This window comes from Podarcis liolepis (assembly GCF_965112155.1).
Source record: "Podarcis liolepis genome assembly, chromosome: 7".
NCBI lineage: Eukaryota > Metazoa > Chordata > Lepidosauria > Squamata > Lacertidae > Podarcis > Podarcis liolepis.
In genome coordinates, this window is record NC_139561.1 from 72,454,762 (window position 1) to 72,465,038 (window position 10,277).

The window sequence follows — 10,277 nt, forward strand, 5'->3', positions numbered from 1 at the left end:
CCGTGCCCTCAGATGCTTGTCGGTCAAACCACATCCTCTGCTGCCACTGCCAAGTGAAGAGAGACAGGGGCCTCCCAAGGAGAGAGCCTTTTTGGTAGTGGCACCCCAGCTGCATAAAAGACTCCTCAGAGAGGTTCATCTGATGACTCTGCAGTGGTTTCAATTTGAGGCAAAGACCCAGGCTTTTAAACTTTGTAGGAAACTCTGTTGTTTGTAGGAAACTTCGTTTGTTGTTCCCCTAACCCAAGTTGTAAACTGTGTATAGCACTGCCCTTGCTGCAGCAAAGGTTCACACACTCTCATACAGTTGTGTTTTATTGTTTATTGTTAATTTTAATTATTGTATCTTGTATTGTCAATATTTTCTTTCCCCTCCTTCCCTTCCTTTTTATGGAAGCCATCCAGGGAATATTTACTGATGGGTGACTATACAAATTTAATTAACGTATAACAAAATCAACGAACATATGTCGATACAGCTGCGTGCTGAGCGGCTTACAGAATGGAAGTGGTATGGTCGCCTACTTGAATGTCCTGCAATCTCTGTAAGGGGAACAGGCAGCATTCTTGGGTGGTTGCTTTAAAAAGTGCTGGGAGCCACCATCTTTATTCCCCACAATGCCCTAGGGCAGGGACGGGGACCTATTTCATTCCCTTTTCATCAGATATTAAGCTTCTTCTGGAGAACCTTCTGAGAGCAGCATCCCGGTGGCAGGTAGGGCCGCAGGCAAAAATAGGAGGAACAATGCATGAGTGTTATACCTTTGTTATGGTAGGCTACTTTCTCTGCCATAGGTGTAGCCAGGATTTATGTTGTGGGGGGCAGGACACCCACCTGTCATCTGTCTAGCAGATTCGGAATGAAATGTCTCAAAAACAGTTGCTTTAAATCACTTTCTTTTGACCCCAAATGCTGGAGCCCACAACAGGTCAGGAAAGGCTACACATAGGACATTTGCCCCATAAAGTACCTATAGAAGAGGATGGGATAGCTGTGCATAATTGGACTACTCGAACCCCACACACCATCTTCTTCATCCCACAAAGTTGGCTTGGTTTTGTTTTGATGCCACTACTGCAAAACGGAGGAAGATGGGTTTCAAAACACAGAAATGTTGTGAATGGTTCTCCGTTGGGTTGCCTCACAGGCAAGGCAGCAAGAAAAAACAGACAGCTCTTCATTTCCTGTCTCTGTTGCAAAATCCAAGCGGAGTTGCAAGCCGTTAAATCGAGGCCAAAACAGAGTGTCTGTATCCATAAGAGCATAGGAAGAGCTTGCTAGATCAGTGTCCTGCTTTCACGGTGGCCCAGCAGATCACTGTGGGAAACTTGTGATCAGGTTTCGTGCAGAAGAGCACTCTCCCCTCTTGCAGTTTCCTGCAAGTGACATTCAGAAGCACTGCTACCTCCAACTGTGGAGGGCAGAGCGTAGCCACTGCAGCTAGCAGCCTTCAAGAGACCTCACTTCCATCTATTTTGAAGCATCCAAGATGGTGGCCATCACTGCCTCCTATGGGAGCAAGGTCCATCGTTTTAACTATGCCATACCCTCCGATGAAAATAGGGACGTCCCATTCCATAATGATAATTTTACTATTTGTACCCCACACATCTTACTGGGTTGCCGCAGCCACTCTGGGCAGCTTATAAAAACATAATAAAACATTGGACATTTTTATTTTTTTAAAAAAACCTTCCCTATACAGGTTTGCCTTCACATGGTTCAGGGGTTGGATAACTTCATACCCTCCAACATTTCTCCAATGAAAACTGGGACATCCTAAGGAAAAGTGGGAACAAATCCAGAAACTGCAACGGTGTCTCTAAATCAGGGACATCCCTGGAAAAGTCTGCTATGCTCTGTGCTACAACAGCAGCAAGAATACTCATCGCTAAGTATTGGAAGACACAAGATCTACCCACTCTGGAAGAATGGCAGATGAAGGTGATTGACTTTATGGAATTGGCTGAGATGACTGGCAGAATCCGAGACCAGGGAGAAGAGTTGGTGAAAGAAGACTGGAAGAAATTTAAAGACTACTTAAAGAAATATTGTAAAATTAATGAATGTTAGAAAGATGTTGGATAGAAACTAAGCGGTTTCCAGCTATAATGCTTTAGGAGATATGAAAAAAGGATTATAAATGGGTAAAAGTCTAATGGTAAGGATTTGCTGAACTAACAAACTGAAATGGAATACAAAGAAGGGAAGTATGAGGAGGTCGGAGGAAATAAGGCTATGGAAGTTATGTTATTGAAAATTAATGTGTGTTTTTAACTGCTTATTATTTTGTATGTTTATTTTTATTTTTTCTTATATTCAAAAAAATTTCTCAATAAATATCTTTTTTTAAAAAAGAAAGAAAGTCTGCTATGCTCTGTATTAAAAAGTACTTTCTTTTATTTTCTGTCCTGAATCTCCCAACATTCACCTTCATCAGATATCCAGTGTTAGGGGAGAGGGAGAAAACTTTTCCTCTGTCTAATTTCTCCATGCCATGCTTCATCATCCAAAGGGAGAGACCTTGGGTGGGAAGGGACTCTGAGGGCACATGCTACTCAGAAGCCAGTGGGGAGTGAGAGGGGTTAAACCTGGAGGTGGGTGGACAGCAGAGTTTCCACAGCACAAGGGTCAATTGTGCAGCCTGAAAGGGCATTGGGCTGCTGAGCTCTGTGAGTGGCTGGGGGCAGGAGGGCTTGCTGATCCTACCAGGAGTCTTTACGTACTCAGTGGAAGGGATCCTTGTCAGTCAGGGGTGGGGGAACTTTTCCAGCCTGAGGGCCATATTCTCTTCTGGGCAATGTTCTGAGAGCAATATGTGATTGGTGGCAGGGAAAGAGGCAATGGTGGACAGGACAATACATGTGCATTCAGGGCCATCTTAACCATTGACGCTAGGGGTGCATGGCGCGCGGGCGCCAGGCTCTCAGGGGCGCCAGGCCAAGAGACCGGGGCCGAGCTGGGGGGGGGAGGCAGCGGGCGGCTGTGCCCCCCCCAGCATGGAACCCACCTTCATAAGCCCCTGTGTGTGGGGCGCTGGCACCCCTGTTGGTTGACACTGTGAGTCCCTAAAGGTAAATAACTATTCTAAAGGTAAATAACTATTTACTTTTAAAAAAGGTCAACAACTTTGAGGGTTCTATCCCTAAAAAAGGTAAAAAGGTCAACAACTTTGGGATGTCCCCCCCCCCTAAAAAATGGTCAACAAGTCTGGGCAACCTAGGGATGCTGGGCGGATCTTTGCACCCCAGCGCCACATATGCTTAAGACGGCCCTGTGTGCCTTTTACCCTTGTACAGCAGGTTAGTTTCTTCATACACTGACACACACCTCTCGGTCCTCCACCCAGGCAAGGACACATTTCTAGCCAGGCAAAAGCACTAAGGAGGGTGCAAAGTAGAGCCTGGAAGTGACCCAGGAAGGAGAGGATTAGTGTAAGCAGCTGAAATCAGTAGCGCTTTTGCACTTCACTCAAGGTGCAGCAAAAAAATTAAATTTGACCTTGGCCCTGGTCCTCAAAGGGCCAGGATGGGCTTCTTCACAGAGTTGCGCTTTGGTACTCCAGCGTTTTTTACTGTATGAATGCGGCAACTCAACTCTGCATTGAGTACCCTTTGTGTAAAAGGCATTGGTCTGTTTTCTGTTCCGAAAGATGAATGCAGCTTTGTGGATCTGCTACATGGGTGGGTGGGTGTGTTTGTTTGACTTGACTGTTTGGCTTGGATGACAAAATCCAAAGGTCTTTTGTCATCTTCCCTGTGGTAGCACATTGCGCAGCCAAGATTTGCAATATAGTCAAGAATATCTGTTCGTTCAGGCCAGGGACCCATCTAGCCTTGCATTCTCATGCAGGCTAACCAGGGCATGAGCAAAACAGCACTCCTATTAATGAGCCCCAGCTTCTTGCACCTGCCTCTGTCATACTGCCTCTGATACTAGACTCTGATAAATAAACCTCATGACTTGTAGCCACTGATAGGCTCATCCTCCAGGAAATCCAAAGCATTCCTGCATTGCAGGGTTTTGGACTACAGTAGATGACTCTCAGGGTCCCTTCCAACTCTATGAGTCTATGAATTTCTCTATTCTTTAAAAGCTGTTCAACATAGGAAAATAGGAAGCTGCTCTTATACTAAGCCAGACCATTGCCACATCTAATTTAGTACCAGGCAACTCCCCATTTCTGCAGGGGTTGCGTTCTGGGTTAAAGCACACATTAGTAGAGCATGCTTAAGCCTGCCCTGCCCCATTCCGCCCCCATTCCTCCCTCTTCCAGGTCCAAAACAACCTGTGCAATTAGAATGAGTTTATACAGAATATAGTATGTTATTGATAATCATATATGTACATTGGCTCCCAGTACGTTTCCGAGCACAATTCAAAGTGTTGGTGCTGACCTTTAAAGCCCTAAACGGCCTTGGTCCAGTATACCTGAAGGAGCGTCTCCACCCCCATTGTTCTCCCCGGACACTGAGGTCCAGCGCTGAGGGCCTTCTGGCGGTTCCCTCACTGAGAGAAGCCAAGTTACAGGGAACCAGGCAGAGGGCCTTCTCAGTAGTGGCGCCCGCCCTGTGGAACGCCCTCCCACCAGATGTCAAAGAGACTACCAGACTTTTAGAAGACATTTGAAGGCAGCTCTGTTTAAGCAAGCTTTTAATGTTTGATGCATTACTGTATTTTAATATTTTGTTGGAAGCCGCCCAGAGTGGCTGGGGAAGCCCAGCCAGATGGGCGGGTATAAATAAATTATTATTATTATTATTATTATTATTATTATTATTATTATTATTATTATTATGTTATGGCTTGGTCTCTCCCACAAACGCGAGACTCTGGCTGTTAATTATTTCAGATTTCTCGCTAAAACAACAAACTAAGACGGAGCTCCTCTACTCATCATCCTCCCCAGAAGATGGAGTTGCCCGGGCTGAGCTCCTCCCCCTTCCCCAGAACAGAAGCCCCCACCTTCTCTTCCGGTATCTTTCACACATCTCTGCCACTTTTGAAATCCTACGAGATTTGGCAGAGGGCATTTCCTGCATTCCAACATCTTGCCCACTATCGTAGTTCTCACACATCTGTCTGTCCGTTTGGTCAGAGCTAAGATTACAGCTGTTCTCCCCCTCCTCTCTGCTTTCTGCTGCTAACTGTTCTCTCCCTATGCCTACTCCTTCTTCTCCTGTCAGCATCTGAGCTTCGCTGACAATGTATTAAGACAATACAGTGGTGTCTCGCAAGACGAAAAGAATCCATTCTGTTATTCTCTTCGTCTAGCGGTTTTTTTGTCTTGCAAAGCAAGCCCATTGACGGATTAGCGGATTAGCGCTATTAGCGGCTTTTAGCGGCTTTTAGAGGCTTATCAGCTTAGCGGATCAGCTGATAAGCGGCTTAGCGGCTTAGGAAAAAGGGGAGGGGGGAAAGGGGGGAAAAACCGCAGGAACTCGCAAGACATTTTCGTCTTGCAAAGCAAGCCCATAGGAGATTCGTTTTGCGAAGCACCTCCAAAACGGAAAACTCTTTCGTCTAGCGAGTTTTCCGTCTTGCGAGGCATTTGTCTTGCGGGGCACCACTGTACTTTAAAAGTTCTCTTTCCAAAGTTTCCCAATTCCCAGAGCATAGAAAAAAAATCACACTTTCGGTAAGTTGAAATTGGTTCACTTACAAACTCTTCAAAGGTCTGGTTCATGCGTTTTTCCATACATCAGTAAAAAAAAAGTTGTGTTGGCAGTAAAACTTAGATGTTACAAAGTGATCAAAGTTCCTAAATTATTGGTGGCTGGTGATAGCCATGCAGTCTGAGCAGGAGCAAACAACTCAAACCTGTTGACAGGGAGCTTCTCAGGGTAGACTGGAGGAGAACAAATGCTTGGTTATCTAGTTCCTCCCAAGGTGCAGGGGGACATAGCTAAGCCTGGTAGGACAGCTTACTCTATGGTATTAACCACTTCATGCATTACTTAGACTTAAGCACATTAGTTATATGAAGCTGGTTATCTCACAGGGACCACAGTATGAACTGGAAACAGCGAATACAAGTGGGGAGCAGCAGTGCCTTTTCCCACCCAGATTCATGGGTGCCAATCTCAAATACCGGTTCCTGTGCCTTGGCATAGTAGCAATCATACATGCTTCTCTTTCGTTCTTCATCAAAGGAGACCACTAATGCTGAACTGGTGCAACTGTGAAAAGGCCAGGATAATGAATTACCGTATTTTTCGCCCTATAGGACGCACCGGCCCATAGGACGCACCTAGTTTTTTTTGGGGGGGGGGAATAAAGAAAAAAAATTATTCCCCCCCAGCCGCGGCTTCAGCGCGCCCCGCGCTCCGGGCAGCAGGCTGCTATCCGCAGCCTAGGGAGCCCTGCAGGAACTCCCGTGGGCTCCCCAGGCTTGCTGATAGCTTCCTGAAGCCTGGAGAGCGAGAGGGGTCAGTGCGCACCGACCCCTCTCACTCTCCAAGCTTCAGCGAAAGCCTGCATTTGCCCCATAGGACGCACACAGATTTCCCCTTCATTTTTGGAGGGGGAAAAGTGCGTCCTATAGGGCGAAAAATACGGTATATCGTCATCATTGTCGGACATTTCTTGTACCAGACAAGATGGATAAAGGAAGAGAAGCTGACGTTTATTTATTTACTTACTTACTTACTTACTTACTTACTTACTTACTTACTTACTTATTATCTTTATAGGTCACTCCTGGCGATAAACCTCTAGGCAATGCACAGTATGCAAAAACAATTAAAACACTTCAAAGTACAGCAAACTACAGAAGATCTTGATTCACAAGATCCTTGTCACCTTGGTTTTTGCAGTGTGGCAAGGTGACCTCTTCAAGGTAGCAGTTTTCAGCACAGCCACACATCACTGTATTGCAGGCATGCCAGCTCCCATATCTTCTCAGAGCAGACAACAGAGATAAGATGCAAATCAGATGCGCATTACAAATGCGTCAAATCCACACTGGTGGCAGCTGCAAAGGTTCGCTCCATCTAAATGTGGGGGATAGGCAGAGAATATGCATCTGGTGTGTGTGTGTGTTGAGGGAAGAGCCCTATAATCTGTGAAAAAGAGTCAGGCAGTGTATTTTAATGAGAATTAATTTACAACCTTAGCATCTCCATTCCGGAGTTTGCGATCAGTTTTGCAAAGGTGTTTGAAGAAGCCCTCAGGCACTCATCTATAAGCTCAGATGGAACACCAGACCATTTCAAGGCACGATATATTGTTGTGAATGCACTTTGCAGCCCTCCAGTGATACAGATCTTGCACCCAAGACTGTGCTAACCTTTGTTGACTTGTGGGCCAAAATAAATTGGATTTTTGAGCAGATGCTGTGGGGGCACCACACCCTCAGGTTGTGCCCAAGAGTGCTACCTTGGTGTTCACCTGTTCTGCTATATTCCTTTGGTGCTAACAACTTGCTTGAGAGCCAGTGTGGTGTAGTGGTTAAGAGCGGTGGACTCGTAATCTGGTGAACCAGGTTCGATTCCCTGCTCCTCCACATGCAGCTGCTGGGTGACCTTGGGCTAGTCACACTTCTCTGAAGTCTCTCAGCCTCACTCACCTCACATAGTGTTTGTTGTGGGGGAGGAAGGGAAAAGGAGATTGTTAGCCGCTTTGAGACTCCTTATGGTAGTGATAAAGCAGGATATCAAATCCAAACTCCTCTTCTTCTTCTTGCTAGGCATTGTGCAGGAGAGTGTGACAAAGTGCCACAACACCTTCCCAGAAGGCTTGCAGTCAACAATGGGCATAACAGACAGGGAAAGTAGGAGAGAGATCACAGATCTGCAACACACAGGGGAGTGAGGTGGAAATAAAAGCTCACTGTTGTGTCACAGTCAATAGACTCTCTCCACCACCACCCTGACCTCCACCCCCCCACCTTATTGCACATATTAGTTGCAAAATCAAATGCAGCTGAAGACTAATGCCGCAGACCGTTAAACAGACGGCTTCAAATGTCACAATGCAATAACAGATGGTAACCACCAACCCCTGCCTCTTCCAACCAAATTGTCGGATTCCAAGGAATGAGCTTCATTCTGAGCCTGGGCAAAACAGGGCTCAACCCTAGACCCTGTTTTCAGTGCTGGGGTTTAGCCTGAAAACACAGGCATAAAGGGAAAACGCAGAGAACTTTCCCCTTCTCACCAAACAATGACATCCCTTCCAACATTTCACAGCTAAAGATAGAAACAAGCTTTTAACACCCTCAACACCCACACCAAGGGCTACTTGCCCAAGCCTCTCCAGGGCCATTTACACATCTGCTTTTGTGCTGTGATCATTTACTCTGCAACAGCAGGTCCTGTGCTATTTTAAAAGCCAATAAAGTGTGCAGTCCTTTGGTTAAATATGTGCTGGAGAGGGGGCAGGTTTGTCCATGGGTAGGCAAACTAAGGCCCGGGGGACAGATCCAACCCATTCGCCTTCTCAATCCGGCCCGTGGACGGTCTGGGAATCAGCGTGTTTTTACATGAGTAGAACGTGTCCTTTTATTTAAAATGCATCTCTGGGTTCTTTGTGGGGCATAGGAATTTGTTCTTTTTCCCCCTTCAAAATATAGTCCAGCCTCCCACAAGGTCTGAGGGACAGTGGACCGGCCCCCTGCTGAAAAAGTCTGCTGACCCCTGGGTTTGTCCTACAGCAAGGATAGGGAACTCTGACCATTGGCTATGCTGACTAGAGCTGATGGGATTTGGAGTCCAAGACTATCTGGAGCACAACAGGTTACTCAAGCCCTGTCTGACAATCTGCTATCAACAGTTCAAAAGGCTGTCTTGGAATCGGGCAGAATGGCAAGCTGTGTGCAAGTGTTCACCTATGTGCATTTACATGCATGTGAGGGAGAGAGAAGATAAAGTGAAAGGGAGGGGGGAGATTAAACAGACTGAGATGCCAGGGTGAGAGCTGGACGCAGGAGAATGGCATTTCTAGGAACTCACACCAACAACATTTTTACCAGCCTGCTGTCACTGGAGGTAGGTTGTCCTTCCCTGGCAGCATTTACTAAGCAGAGACTGGATAGACATCTGTCAGTGCACTAGGTTGCAGGCTAGATTACATGACCATCACAAAAACAGGGGCAGTAATGTCCGCAAAATGGGGACCAGCCCTAGTAAATAGGGCCGAATGGAACATATGTAATTGCCAGCACTCAGGGTGCGAGTCCCTTGGGAGATAGTGACTTATCGGAACTGTTCCTTGCAAAGTGCCATGAGCATGTTTTGTGAACAATCAAAGTAATCAGAAATAGTGTAAATGGTTATATATGAAGACAGGGGAGATACAGGTATAACTTCTCACCCAGCCAAGGAGCTGGGTGACCTTGGGCCAGTCGCTACATCTCGGTCGCACCTACCTCACAGGGTTGTCGTGAGGTTAAAAGTACAGTGGTACCTCGGGTTACAGACGCTTCAGGTTACAGACTCTGCTAACCCAGAAATAGTACCTCGGGTTAAGAACTTTGCTTCAGGATGAGAACAGAAATCGTGCAGCTGGGGCAGGAGGCCCCATTAGCTAAAGTGGTACCTCAGGTTAAGAACAGTTTCAGGTTAAGAACGGACCTCCAGAACGAATTAAATTTACAAATTAAAGAATTAAAAGGTACGACTGTAGTGAATCTCCAGTGGAATTTGCTGCCAAGGAGTGTGGTGGAGTCTCCTTCTTTGGAGGTCTTTAAGCAGAGGCTTGACAGCCATATGTCAGGAGTGCTCTGATGGTGTTTCCTGCTTGGCAGGGGGTTGGACTCGATGGCCCTTGTGGTCTCTTCCAACTCTATGATTCTATGATTCTATGATTCCACAGCTGCCAACTTGAGCTCTGTGAAGGAAAGGAGGGATATAAATGTGATGAAAAAGCAAATGATCAAAGTACTCAAAGAGGAGGGCAACCAAAATGGTCAAAGGCCTGGAAACGATGCCTTATGAGGAACGGCTAAGGGAGCTGGGCATGTTTAGCCTGGAGAAGAGGAGGTTAAGGGGTGATATGATAGCCATGTTCAAATATATAAAAGGATGTCACATAGAGGAGGGAGAAAGGTTGTTTTCTGCTGCTCCAGAGAAGCGGACACGGAGCAATGGATCCAAATTACAAGAAAGAAGATTCCACCTAAATATTAGGAAGAACTTCCTGACAGTAAGAGCTGTTCGACAGTGGAATTTGCTGCCAAGGAGTGTGGTGGAGTCTCCTCCTTTGGAGGTCTTTAAGCAGAGGCTTGACAACCATATGTCAGGAGTGCTCTGATGGTGTTTCCTGCTTGGCAGGGGGT

General features: G+C 46.3%; 1 long non-coding RNA gene across 1 annotated transcript in view; it reads left to right on the plus strand.

Moving 5' to 3' along the window:
• Positions 1-10,277, plus strand: part of LOC310710934 — a 148,612-nt gene that overhangs the window by 127,208 nt on the left and 11,127 nt on the right. The gene's annotated exons all lie outside the window — the stretch shown is intronic.